The 15,042-nt window shown below is 44.1% G+C and overlaps 1 pseudogene; it reads right to left on the bottom strand.

The window, feature by feature from the left end:
* Positions 1–8,369: 8,369 nt before the first annotated feature.
* LOC130477142 (allergin-1-like) lies at positions 8,370–15,042 on the bottom strand (annotated as a pseudogene).

Raw genomic sequence — 15,042 nt, 5'->3', positions numbered from 1 at the left:
TCCAAACGGTCTATTTATTTCTATTCATTCCAATGGGTGGAAGGTGGAACCCGGGCCCCATAAGTTGGGACCTCCTGCCCCAATCTTTACAAAACTTAGGGGTTCTTGCAAGAAGGGTCCCCTGAAGCTACACTGAAATTTTGGGACCTCTACCTCTAAAAATGCCCCTCCCCTGGAGCCGTGGAAAGCTGCGAATGAGTTCTTATTCACTTTATTCCAATGGGCAATTTTGAGGGGGACCCCTTCCAGGCCCCATATCTCGGGACCCCCTGACCCAATCTTTACAAAACTTGGGGGTTCTTGCAAGAAGGGTCCCCTGAAGCTATGCTGCAGGTTTGGGACCTCTACCTCCAAACATGCCCCCCCCAGAGCCATGGAAAGGCACGAATGTGTTTTTAATGGTTTAAACGGCCAAATTTTCCCCCAAACTCCGAATCTCGTGCCAAATTGCACAGATCTGAATCGGGGGAGTTTGGACTTTGGCATTTCCTGAATAAAAACAGGCCGAATTTTGCCAAATCTGAATTTTACCCCAAAAAAAATTCAACAGCTCTAGTTGGGTTATTTCCCACTCCCCAATGAGCTGACTGCTTTAAATTCACTCTACTGAGTAGATCCTGAGGAGAGAGGTAAAGATCCCTTTCTTGTCACATGGACAGAGACCTGCATTTAAGGGAAGAATTTAGTGGTTGACCTTTGGCAACCTAACTTACAAAACTACTTTAGGTGGTGGCATCCTACTAAATATGTATCTCTCAATTCCAAAACGTCTGGAGCATGAATTGACAGCCAGCGGATCCAGAGAAACACAGTGGGAATCTGTAATATTCCTGATGCTACTAACAATCTGCTGCTGTTATCCTACAGAAATATCTACAAGCTTCTCTACACAGATACAAATACACACCATTCTGCAAAGCAAGTTACAGCAGCTGCATAAAGTGTTGGGGGGAAATATACATTGCCGCCATCTAGTGGCAGAATGTGGCACTAGCAGTAGAAAATAGTGGTTATAAGCAAAGGTAATTTATGCTTGGTTGCTTTAACCTCCGTTATTCCCTGTTTCAGCCAGGATCAAAGTAACCCGGGTTGGGGGGAACTGTATGCATTGGCTGGAATGATCAGGGATGAAACTGTGCGCTAATGGAGGCATGAATACAGAAAAGCAGTCTCCCAAGTTCAAATCAAGCCCTACCCCTTTAAATGCTGCTCTGTAATTGGTTGACTTCGCAACTTACCCTGAGAGAAGACTTCCCCCCCAGACCCAACTGCCACATAAAAAAGCATTTTAAGAACAAAAAAAACAAAAAACAGAGCAATCTGAAAGAAGAGGGGAGGAGAAATCCAAGCCTTGTTTTTTAAAAAGCCTTTCTTTTGCTCAGAAAGAGCTCTGAGGTAGCAGGAAGCGCTTGAATCCCTGCCTCTTTACACACTGCTTCATGATTGGCTGTGAGAGAAGCCAATCTTCTGTGCTTCCCCTGTTTGGCTGCCTTGAAGAGGGGTTTGGAAAAGGGTGGGGTGAAGCTCAACCTGAGAAAGGTGTACGCTCTCTCTGTGGCTCTGGAATGAGCCAGGAAGAACAGGTTTAGTCGGTCCAGAAGAGGATTTGTTTTGCATTGAAGCAGCGTTGAGCTTCCAAGGAATGAGGTAAGTACATTCCCAAAAATTTGATCCTGGCTGAAACAGGGAATAAAGGAAGGTTAAGCAACCATGCATAAAACACCAAAATTTCCTAATTTCTATGGGCAAAAACGCATGTCGCTTTAGCCTCCTTTATTCCCTGTTTCAGCCAGGATTCAGCCAGGATCAAACACATGCATTTTCGCCGAATGTGAGTTCGATCCTGGCTGAATCCTGGCTGAAACGGAATAAAACGACCATGCGTTTTTGACCTATGCTTGGAGGAGTCTAGCTATTCACGTTATTAAATTGTCAATATAACATAAAGAGGAAAAATGACAATGTATGGTTGTGATGCAGCAACTATACTCCTGTGTTAGTGCATGCTGGCTCTATATGCTCTGACCTCAAGAGACATAGAAGAGCTAAACTTGAAAGGGCTTTTCATTTTTGCGTATAAGTGGTTGGTGGTTTAGGCAAGGCATCAATCTTTTCTTGCAAAAGACTAGAAGCTGTATTTCAAAAAAATTAAAGTGGAACAAAAGCAGCAAGGCATAACAAGTTTGTTCTCACCTGGGATCTTTCTTAGTGCTTAAAACTCACCTCAATTCCAGTCTGAGTCCCTCTTCCCATATCACTTCATGAAATCATTCACTATGGAAGAGGAAAGGCAACAAAGCATTGCTGGGGACACCCTACAGAAGCTACTGTCTGCCAGGTGGTTTCGCCTTTTGTCTTCCCAAAGAGCACCACATTTCATTGCCCTTTACTAGGGCCATTTTTATGCATGGCTGTTTCCTCACAGTCACCACGCCGACTACTTCGGGGCTTGCTTTGATTATGCATGCATTTTCCAACTGTCAGAGGTCACCTCGCTCTCCCCGTGGGTTTCCCCCCGTTTTCTGGATGCTGGCTAAACGTGGGCAAAACGCGTGGGGAGAGCAAGGTGACCTCTGACAGTCGGAAAATGCGAGTATAATCCAAGCAAAGCCCCGAAGTAGTCAGCAGGGTAACCGCGAGGAAACAGCCTTGCATAAATGGCCAGGGAGTAATGCTTGTAGATGTCTTGTCAAGAGCACTGGCCACTAGCAGGGTCCGAAAAGAAACTATAAGACTGTCTCTTATAAAGAAACTATAAGACTGTCTCCCCTTATCTGTGAGACTTTGGGGTGGGGGGAATCTTAATATCTTGAACTTGTTGCGACTTGTACTTTAGAGGTGTCTTCGTAATTTAATAATGTTTATACGATTTTATGGGGCTATTTTAAAATGTTTTGATGCTTTTATTGATTTAACAGGACTTTTATATTTTGTAAGCCGCTCTGAGCCCAGTTTTGGCCGGGGAGAGTAGGGTAATAAATGGAAATAATAAATATAAACTTGGGGGTCATCTTAGTAATTGATCCTGGTCATGTTGTATCTTTTCCAGCTTGAAATAAATGTATTTGTTTTATACTTCCAGAGTGTATCAGTGGGATGCAACATTAAAACATTTAAATAGAGTTCCAAGTTTCCTGGGTGGGTCGTACATTTGTAGGGGTTATGTGTAACAGGGGTTATTTGTAGGCACTTAGAAGGCTGTTATGAGGGTGGCGTGACCCTTGTAAGGTGCAGAAAAAAATAGCAAGCCTAGAAGAGGTGGGGGGGGGAGCTTCTATGTGTTCGTGCTTCTTTATGTGCTCCGAGAAGGTGATTTTCTAGAATGTACCTAGCTTTTCCCTGCAACACAACAGCTTAGAATCATAAGAGTTGGAAGGGACCACAAGGGTCATCTAGTCCAACCCCCTGCACAATGCAGGAAACTCACAACTACCTCTCCCCTACACCCCCAGTGACCCCCACTCCATGTCCAGAAGATGGCCAAGATGCCCTCCCTCTTATCATCTGCCTAAGGTCACAGAATCAGCATTGCTGACAGATGGCCATCCAACCTCTTCTTAAAAACTTCCAGGGAAGGAGAGCTTACCACCTCCCGAGGAAGCCTGTTCCATGGAGGAACCGCTCTAACAGTTAGGAAATCCTTCCTAATGTCTACATGGAAACTCTTTTGATTTAATTTCAACCCATTGGTTCTGGTCCGACCATCTGGGGCAACAGAAAACAACTCAGCACCTTCCTCTATATGACAGCCCTTCAAGTACTTGAAGATGGTTATCATATCCCCTCTCAGTCCTCTTCTCTTCAGGCTAAACACACCCACCCAGCTCCTTCAACATTTCCTCAAAGGACTTGGGTCTCCAGACCCTCGCCATCTTTGTTGCCCTCCTCTGGACACATTCCAGCTTGTCTACATCTTTCTTAAATTGTGGTGCCCAATGGAGGGTAAGGTATCCTGACATTGTTGGATTTGGTTTTGTAAATGAGCCTATTTTATGATAAGCATCTGAATCTGAATGGATGCAAGTGGTGACCGGAATCTAACAGCAATGGGAGCAATTGTGCTCCCAATGAACATGAGTTGTCTGCATATTAAATAGACTTTCAAAAGCAGCTGCGGAAAAAATTAGTTCAGCTGTAGTTGGGATGGCTGTAGTTTTAGACAAGGACACCCAACCATGCCTAGAGCACCAAAAGGATTGCCAGTTCCAGGTTGGGAAATACCTGGATATTTTGGGGGTGGAGTCTGAGGAGGGCATGATTAGGAGAGGGGAGGGACTTCAATGCCATAGAGTCCAATTGCCAAAACAGCCATTTTCTCCAAGGGAACTGATTTCTATTGCCTGGAGACCAGTTGTAATAGCAGGAGATCTCCAGCCACCACCTGGAGGTTAGCAAAATTAAACAGTACTGTGTTGTTCAGAGAATGAGCAAAAATAGAAAAGCAATGATGTAGACCACCACAATTATTACATGCATCAAAGTATGTAACAGATTAACCTATACATTCCACATAAACGGCATTTGAACGGTTACAAACAACCAAAAGTTTTTATTTCACTGAAATGTATTATAACGTGGCCACAAGCACGATTTAACACTTTTCCTCTTAAGGAAACTGAAAAACTTTACATCGACTTTACGGTGTCACAGACTTATGTTTACCCGGTGGGGGACGAGAACTGTCTTTCTTAATTAGAACGTTCTGTTTCAGTTTCCTTAAGACATCAGTTCCCCTGGAGAAAATGGCCGCTTTGGCAATTGGACTCTATGGCATTGAACTCCCTCCCCTTCCCAAACCCCGCCCTCCTCAGGCTCTGCCCCCAAAACCTCCCGCTGGAGGCAAAGAGGGACCTGGCAACCCTACTCATTCTTCTGTCCTGGGGCCTTCCTCTTGGCCTGCCTTTTTCTCTGTGGCTTGCATCCCTCCTTCCTCTGGATTTCTCTAGGCTACCCCTTGTAAGGAACAGCCTGTGAGGACCAGACTGAATCAGCCATGGAGGCTGCTTCTACCTCTCTATAGCCCTACAGCAGCTGATGAGCTAAAATGCTTCTGGCCACTGCCAAGGTGGTAAATTTCATCTGAGTCTTTTGGCCAACCAGGCACTAGGTATAGAGCAGGAGTGGGGAACCTTTTTTCCACCAAGGGCCATTTGGATATTTATAACATCATTCGCAGGCCATAAAAAATTATCAGCTTAAAAAATAGCTGACCAAGTCCCAAACAGGCAGCTGCCCCAGATGACACCCCCACACGGGCAAGCAGGCAGGCATCTAACCAGTGGCACACTTGCCCACCTGGTGGCACAGGTTGGTCTGTTGCACCAGCTGGGCATAGCCGTCCAGCCGCAAATCGGAGTTGCTCCTGCTCCGTATGGTCGGGGCCAGATTCTACAGCCGGCTCCTGCTACCTCTGCCTGCAGGGATGAAATGAGGACACACTGGCTAAGAACTCCCCCCACCCACCCCACAGCACATTCTGGCCTTGCCTCCTTGAATCCCTCCATTGTTGCCACTTCCGCCACCAGCCCTCATATAGTACAGAGGGAATATATTTCTCCATGGCCCAGGTGGGAAAGGGTTAACACAGTTTCTTGGGCGGTCCTAGCAGCTCCATAGCTAACGACTCTTCTGCAAGTGGGGGGAAAGGTTCATTTTCTCAACAAAACAAACTCACATCTGCCTTGAATAGAGGCTATTCCTGTCCGTGGGAGGGGGCAGATCACCAGTCTTAGATCCTTCTGAGCTAGAGATCTGCCAGGACCCACAAAGGGCCAGACCAAATGATTTTGTGGGCCTTAAATGGCCCCCGGGCCTGATGTTCCCCACACCTGGTATAGAGTAATCCCAAATGTTCCTGCACCACAGGAAGACAAGTGAAGAGCCAAACAACTGCATACATAAGGCATGTTTTGAAAAATACTTTAAATTTTCAATCTCAGTTAAATCCTCATTGTCAAACAGCATATGACTTTATTCTCTCTTCTCTCTTCCTTCCCCTTCAAACTCCTCAATATGACACAAACCAGGACACTCAAAAGTGTCAAGGAGGAAAAATACATCAAGTTCTTATGTCTTATGATTTTCCTTGGAGGGAAGGAAGGAAGATATCAAGTCCATGTCTTGGAGGGGTTGCTGGAATGTCTGTCATTGAAGTCCACTCTTCAAAATAAAGTTATCTTAATCAGGTTTAATGAGTCCATGCAATGTTCATCATTCTAGAGAAGAAGAAAATATTATAAGCAGTACTGGAACAGAAATTCTTACCCTTTATATATATAAATATATTGCCAAAAAATCAAGAGGGTGAGTTATTTACTTGACACAGAGGGATGCCTTAGTTTCCCAAGCAATTTAGCAGTACGGCATACAGGTCGTACTTCAAAGCTCTGGATTTTGTAACACAGCTGCTATTGATACTACGAGGTTCTTTTTTATTCCACCCAGAGCCTGAGCCCATTGAGCTGGATCCTGTACAACACCACAATAAAGTACTGGACAAGGCAGATCTTTTCCATCCTTTCCCTTACCACAGCAGGTTCCCTGTGAGTGCCAAAAAGGCAAGACTGGAAGTTGGGAACCCCATGGGCAGCTGTGGTGAGGAGCGGGAAGATGAAGAAATACCCTTCCTGTCTCTTCTTTCAGCAGCGCTTTCCCTGGTACAGGAAGCTAGGAAGGGCAGTTTTGTCCATTTCTCCCATTTTGCTACAGCTGCCTGCATCACATGGCTTTTTATTTAAGCGCCAAAACACTCAGCACCACTTTTTTCACACTCACAGGTAGGATTGCCAGGTCCCTCTTCACTACCGGTGGGAGGTTTTTAGGGTAGAGCCTGAGGAGGGTGGAGTTTAGGGATAGGAAGGACTTCAATGCCATGGAGTCCAATTGCCAAAGTGGCCAATATCTCCAGGTGAACTGATCTCTATCAGCTGGAGATCAGTTGTAATAGCAGGACATCTCCAGCTAATACCTGGAGGTTGGCAACCCTACTCAAAGGGGGCTGCTAAGGGAAGCAGAAGCTAGGAAATATTCACCTCTGCCACTACCTTCTGCTGTCAGCACACAGAAATTACCCCAGTGTTTTTAACTTTAACCATAATTTTTAAATATATCTTCATAGTCCATTTAAATCCTCTGTAATGTTCTTACCACCTTTTCACGTGACCTGAAAGACAATTATTGTGGCTTCATTAGTGTCACCTACCTAAAATGAAAGCTTCTATTTACAAAGGGTAAATAAAGCAGTCCTATTTAGTTCAGAATTGTACAACAGGGCCAGAATTCCCCATAATCTTATGAACAGTTGTGTTGCTTTTGGTAGGACGCTGTGAATTACTGTTTGGAGAGGCCACAATAAAAAGGCTGCAGTTCCTCGTACTGTATCTTGCCCATGTTTTCACTATTGAAAGAGGGAGAAGGATCACTGAAAAGGCTATGCTGGGAATTGTGGAACCCCTACGGACCAAAACCAGATGGCTCCAGGGAGGGGAGGCATCAGAAGAGATCAAAAAGAAGAGCTAGTAGGATCCCACCCTATGTTGTTGCATTTCTGAACACTCAGGCACCCTTACAAGATGCTGTACTTTTAAGATGGCCCAGGCCCACCCTGTCTTTGGACTCCATGGGCTACAAGCTGGAATAAACCTCTGCTCCAAGGGTACCCAAGGAGTTTTCATGCCAGAATGGAGACTCAAACCTGTGTCTGCCAGATCTTAATGTGATATTCTAACCACTATACCATGCTGCTTCATCATGTGGGGAGGAGGGGAGTTATATCCGCAATAGAATTGATAATCTAAAGAGAAATCTTGTGATTCTATAAAGTGTTCTCACCTGGTTTGGCTAAAGTTTGCACATAGAATCTTTCACAAACAAATAGAATTGTAAATGCTACGATCTATTCCACATGTCTGCACCTGGCTTGTAGCAGGGATGCCTAGAAGTGTTCAGCTTTGAACACTTCTAGACAGAGAACAACTTGAAAATACAGTTTTATGCATGAGATCTGAGGCTTGACTAGATGCAGGGGTGTTGGTGAAGCTTCAGCACAAAGCATTCACTACTTTTCTTCCTTTTTTTCCACCCCTTTTTGTTTTATCTGCTATGTATCTATTTGCATGCTGCCAAACCATTCTGTTCAACAGTATTCCCATTTTTAAGGAGAAGGTCTTTGGTTCACTGCTCAGAACAGAACAATCTATTACTGTCTAAGACCAGCAATTAGACATGCTAACAAGGTTCACTGCTCAGAATAAATAATTCAGAGTAATAGAACTTGGCTTGAAGTATTTTGGAGGATTTTCTTTTATCTTTTTTTTTTTTTTTGACAACATGCGTGCATGTTTTATTGCCAACGGAAAGCAATGTGACACTTACTTGCTTTAACACCAAGGATGGATCAGCAATGGAACTGCTACAGCTAATACAAGCAGCAGAAACTTTGAAAGTAGAAGAGGCACAATGAACACAACCAAATCGCTCCTCTGTTCTGCAGATAGAAGGGGTATATATTTACCAGCATTAAGCATAGCAGCATTTCCTATTCAATGCGGTGTTCTGGTATTTAAATGTTAAAAGAACAACATCTTCTAATCAGAGATGTTCTGTACCATCATAGCAGTGTTACATCCTCCCAAGCCCATTGAAGCCAAGGGGCTTAGAAGGGTATACATAACTCTTCTTAGGATAGTACTAGTAATCAGAAAAGGTTTCAATGTGTATGTAATTTTTCTGAGTCGATATTTTGTTTCAGATTTTTTTGAAGTTAACAGTTCCTTCTGGGCTCCGTTGCTTTTGATGAAATTGATTTCCAGTTCTCCACACTTAAAAATAAAAATAGATGGCAAACTTTAAATATAGCTGATCCAACCGTAATTGTGAACCCCTATGTCAGATGTAATAATTAGTGGCCCCAGATGCAGATGACCCCATTTGCATCAAAAGATCCATCCAGTCATTTCTATAGGGCTCAGATACGTATCATGATGCATGTAGGAATGTACCAGTCTTACCCACAAAAGAATGGTGGTTGTAATATTGTAATTGAGTAATAGAACACATGCTTTGGGTGCAGAAGTTCTGAGTTTAAGTACTGGTATCTGCAATCAGAACTATCACGGCGATATTCTTCCACAGCCCTGATGTGACAAGACTCACTACCAGAGTATACTGGGCTGGATAGACAAGCGGTCTCACTCAGTGAAAGGCAACATCATATATTTAAAATATTGCCTAGTCATATGGATTTCCTTTGCTAGATTAGGAATCTGCCTTTAAAGTGTAATATCCCACATCATAGATAGGTCCAAAGTCTTGCAAACCATTAGCACTTCACTTTTCAGGGTGTTGTGTCAGATGGCATAATCATAGGGTTCCCAGGTGCCTGCTAATGGTGGGCAAGCTCCAGCCAATTCATGCCGCTGCATGCTACCACTTACCTGATTGGCAGGCGGAAACAGATTGACCAAAGGGGGGGAGCAATCGGCATGTGCACGCAATGTCATCACTTCTGGCATGATGCAGAAGCGCTGGCATTGCACCAGGGGGGACTCTCTATTACTCTCCCCAAAACTCTATGGAAACTATAGAGTTTGGGGGGCATGTGCTAGAGCAGTGGTTCCCAAAGTTGGCAGTACCACCCCCTGGGGGTCAGTGGGATTACCTAGGGGGGCACTAAGAGGCAAGGGGGCAGCAGGGGGCGCTAGAGGTGGGCCCCTTCAACTGTGTTGTTCACTAATTTACAACAGATCAAGCTATGGCACCATGATAGCAAATTTGGTGGAAACTCAGAATTTTTTTCCAGACTTTGAAGATACCACTGGATCAATTCCATCAGTTTTGTTGAATAAATTTCAACTAAAAAGTTTTCATTTAATTTTGAATAAATGTGCAATTAATTGTCACTGTTATGAAATTTTATTGTTCTTATCTTCTTTAGTGCGTCATGCAAACCCCTATTTTGAATAATGGTTTTTATAGGATAGGGTAGGGGGGCGCTGGAGTTGAGTTTGTGGAACCAAGGGGGCAGTGGCTCAAAAAGTTTGGGAACCTCGGTGCTGGAGTGTCCCCCTGGTGTTATGCTGGAAGTGATGTCATTGTGTACACATGCTGATAGCAGCCCCCTGTACCCGCCCCCACAGATCTCCCCCTGGTAGCCAGGAGGGACCTGGCCACCCCACACAATCATTACTTTTCAAAGTCAGACTCTGTAAGAGCCTGCCCCATTGAGAAGCAATTCCTCCAAGGAGCAGGAGTCCAGCCTGGCCTGGCTGCCGGAACAGGCAGGACCTGCCATCATGAAACAAGTGACCCCATCCTGTTTTAATGGATCATGCAAAAACAACAGACATGACCAGATTTAGGGGAAGGAGAGGAAGGCAGCTGCCCTGGGTGGCAGAAAGAGGGGGGAGCCACTGCCACAGCCAAGTCTGAGCCAGCTGCGGGCGAGGCTGTCTGCCCAGCTGCTGCATGTGCTGTATAATAGCTACGGGTGGGGGGGGCATCCTCAAAGTAGTCACCTTCCACAGCAGGGGATGGAACTGAAGCAAGTGGCCCCATCCTATTTTAATGGATCATTCCAAGACAACAGAGGCCAAGCTTCAACCACTCAGGATTGATTACAAGGAACTGTGGAACTAACTGGCAACAAGCATATCTCAGCATTCTGATCTCTGACCAGAAACTGCCTTTGCGGGTCCTTACTGACCAGATACAGTCGAGTTGTAGCATCCTCTCTTGGTCAGGATAACTGCATATTCCAACCCATTTAACAAGGCGTTCAAGAGGGGTGTGAAGCCAACCTCTCTTCTCTCTAGCTGTTGACAAAAAGTCCTGTGGCTGTTTGTGTCTCTGTCCACTTGTGTGGCGGACCCCCAACAGCCATGCTGGCCTCTCTCCACTGGGGTTGGTTACACCCTAAAACTGGAAATCTCTCTTGTTCCTGGAAATGACACACTTACTTCTCAGTGTGAAATTGAAACGGGGACTGTATTTGACTTCAGCAAACTTGCTCTCAGCTTTGCATCGATACTCTCCCAGATCACTTTTGGTGTTGACCGTGAAGTGAAACTCAGCTTCCTCTCCCTTCTTGTTCTTCCTTACAGGAGGTAGCGCTCTGTCTTTTCCTTTAATTAACATATACTTAATTGGCAGAGAACCGGTCCTTGAGAAGCACTTCAGTGTCACAGTCTCACCCATGGTGACTTCTGATGAAGGACTGTAGATTCTGGGATGAGATATAGGGTCTGAGGTTAAAAAAAAAAAAGTGGCATTATCAACAAGAATCTGCTATTAACTTTCTAACACCTCCTCCCGATATGCTGACTGCAGTTAAAAGGAACACAGTACTCTCTAAGTTTTAGTGCTCAAAGCTTTCCTACCTAGAGTATTCAAGCATCATTAGTGGGGGTTTGGTGTGGGGCATGCTCTCAAGGAGGTCACTTGCACTTTTCAGGATGCTGGCTAAACACGAATGCCGAAAATGCCGGCAAAATGCGTGGAAATGTGAGGGGAGAGCAAGGCGACTTCTGACGGTCAGAAAATGCATGCATAATCAAGGCAAAGTCCTGAAGTAGTCAGCAGGGTTACCGCAAGGAAACACCCATGCATAAATGGCCTAGAAGTCAAGGGAGTATCCCAGGCTGTGGATCCAGACAAGCTGGCATCTCATACAGGCCAGATAACCAGAGATCACCTCAAGGTGATCACCTTCCATAGCATAGGATAGAACTGAAGCAAGTGGCCCCATCCTGTTTTAATGGATCGTTCAAAGACAACAGAGGCCAAGCTTCAACCACTCAGGATTGATTACAAGCAACTGTGGAACTAACTGGCAACAAGCATAACTCCTCCTTAGCAATCTGACCTATGACCAAAAACTGCATTTGCAGGTCCTTCCTGAATAGATACAGTCAAGTCGCAGCATCCTCTGTTGGTTAAGATAACTATCTATTCCAACATATCTAACAAGGTTCTCAAGAGGGTTGTGGAGTCAACCCTCTTCCCTCTGGCTGTTGACAGAAAGTCCTGTGGTTGTTCATGTCTCTGACCATTTCTGTGCCAGCCTCTCTCCACAGGGGTTGGTTACACTCTAAAACTGGAAATCTCTCTTGTTCCTGGAAACGGCACACTTACCTCTCAGTGTGAAATTGAAATGGGGACTGTATTTGACATTCACAAATCTATTGTCAGCTTTGCATTGATAATCTCCCAGTTCACTTTTGGTGTTGATTGTGAAGTGAAACTCAGCTTCTTCTCCCCTTTTAAAAGTCCTTACAGGAGGTACCACTATGTCTTTTCCTTTATATAATGTGTACTTAATTGGCAGATAACTGTTTCTTGAGAAGCACTTCAGTGTCACATTCTCACCTATGGCAACTTCTGGTGAAGGATTGTAGATTATGGGATGAGATATAGTGTCTGAGTAAAAAAAAAAAGGGGCATATCAGCAAGAATCTGCTATTAACTTTCCAACACCTTCTTCCAATATGCTGAATGCAATTAAAAGGAACACAGTACTCTCTAAGTATTAGTACTCAAAGCTTTCCCACCCAGAGCGTTCAAGCATCATTAGTGGGGGTTTGGGGTAGGGCATGCCCTCAAGGAGGTCACTTGCAGTAGCCTGCAGTGAAACAGAAGCAAACACCCTTAAGGAAGATGTGTAATGGACAACAATTAAACTAAATCCTATGGGGGAGCGAGACAAAGATCCCAAGCCTAGTATGATGCCTATAACTGGAGATATAAACACTAAAGATTTGCGAGGAGTCACACATATGTGAGGAAACATTAACTCACAGGTAAGTACAGAGACGAAACACTCAGGGCACATAAACCATGAATTCCAATGTCTACACACTAATGCACAGAGTATGGGAAACAAGCAGGAGGAACTTGAAATCCTAATACTGGAAGGGGACTATGACCTAATAGGCATTACTGAAACCTGGTGGGATGACACTCACAATTGGAATATTAGGATTGGGGGTACAACCTTTTTAAAAGGGATAGATAAATAAGGAAGTGGGGAGGAGTAGCATTATATGTCAAGGATGCACAGTTCTAAATTCCCTGCATCACACTTTTAATTCTACAGCACTCTAGGAATTTTGCCAAATTTTGGAGGTTTGAGTGCTAAAGCAGCTGTAGCGATGCAGTGCTTCCGGGGGTAAACCCGGGGCTCCAGAGCGGCTGGGTGGATTGGCAGGCAATTGGCCGCCAATTGGCAGGCAATTGCCCACCTGGTAACCCTACTTGTTTTACTCCCTGTGCTCCAGTGCCTTTCTCCCTGTCTCCCTTTGCAAATTTGCCTTTCTCCCTCTCTCCCTTTGCAAATTTCAATATGTTGGCCTTCTTAACCCTACAATTGGGAAGGCAGGTAGGTTTGGGGCAGTGGGAATGAGGGCCAAACTTGACATGGCACCACCACCATGGGGGCAACCCATTTTAAAGTCATTTAAAAATACTGCAAGGGCCTGATCTGGCCTTCAGCACAATGGGCTGAAGCACTCTTGTTCTTTCCCCCCAGCACCTTATCACATGCCAAAATGGCTGCCCACACAAAAACCCCACAGCAGTTTTGGCTTTTGAAAAGGTATGGGGGAACATATAAACTTTGGCCATGATTTGGAAGAGAAAAAATGTGAATGGAGACAGGGTTAAGCACACATCGATCACTGCTTTTCTGCTTCAAATTCCTCTTTCCTGAAGCTGTTTTTCTTGAAAACAAAAAGATATGCCAAAAACCTCATCAGGACACATTTCTGTATAACATGCAATTGTTCCCAAACTCAGTTCAACTCCTGCAACACAGTCAAGAGAGGAGAAGGGGGAGACAGAAATACAAAATGAAAATCGCAGTTTGCCCAGTTCCTTTATAAGGCCCTAAGCAATACTTTAATTTAAGTTTGAACAGATAGCTCTATTCTTTCTGCAGCAATATATTATGCTCGCTATTGTGTGTGCAAGGAAATACTCTCTGTCTTGATCTTGGAATGGCTAATATAGCTCAACTGACTAGGGGTTGGGAATATACCATAAAAATAAGCAGTATATGAACACATGAAGCTGCCTTATACTGAATCAGACCTTTGGTACATTAAAGTCCGTATTGTCTACTCAGACTGGCAGCCATTCTCTGGGGTTTCAGGCAGATCCTTTCACATCCCCTACTACCTGATCCTTGTACCTGGATATGTCAGGGATTGAACATGGGACCTTCTACATCTCAAGCAGGTCCCTTACCACTCAGCCACAACCCCTCGCCTGTAAATATACTTTCTGCACATACATGTATTCTGCATATACTTTTTGCACAGATATTGATGTTTACAACTTGCTTATAACAGAAAGTGCCATTACTACATTTGGCAATATTAAAACTTTTTTTTTTTTTAAAGTAAGCCTCCTTTCATATTTTTCAAGAAAAGAAACACGGACAATGGATCGTGCAATATACTCTTGTATAATATTTTGAATCTCACTGTTAAATATGCAGGGAGAAACTTACAGTCATGGTGATCAGCACCATCCCCTGATAGAAATGGCTGAACTGAAAAAAGACAAAATGCATACTGAGTAAGGTTAGTCAAATGGAAACATTTTAGAAAGAGGCACCATTCATATGAGAGATAGAGAGAGAGAGAGTTCTTACCATGAGTTATCAGGATACATCCAATAACTATTAACTTAAGCATTTTAAACATAACTTGAGAGGTGGTTTCAGTAAGTGGCATATCCACAGTTTTGAAAAAAAGTTTGTCTTGAGAAAAGATCTTGCAAGAAATTGAGGAAGTGGATTTAATGGGAAATTGTTTCTGTTTCCTGTGTGTGATGTTTGCCCTGCATCTAGGCTAAATCCAGATGGTCTGCCCTTAGCAACACAAGAACCAAGAACTTGGAACATGGGCGCTGTGGTTTTCGCAGTGCCTTTGGAAGTGTTAAAAGGTCAGAATAAACCTCTGAGTTAGCCCTGTTCTTCTCTAGCTCCTTGCACTTTCTGTCCCTAAGAGTACAATCCTAAGCAGAGTTACCTGCTTTTAAATTCAT

This window comes from Euleptes europaea, chromosome 1, assembly GCF_029931775.1.
Source record: "Euleptes europaea isolate rEulEur1 chromosome 1, rEulEur1.hap1, whole genome shotgun sequence".
In the NCBI taxonomy this organism is placed as follows: domain Eukaryota; kingdom Metazoa; phylum Chordata; class Lepidosauria; order Squamata; family Sphaerodactylidae; genus Euleptes; species Euleptes europaea.
The sequence above is the reverse complement of the archived record's forward strand: the minus strand, read 5'-3'. Positions and strand labels throughout refer to the sequence as shown.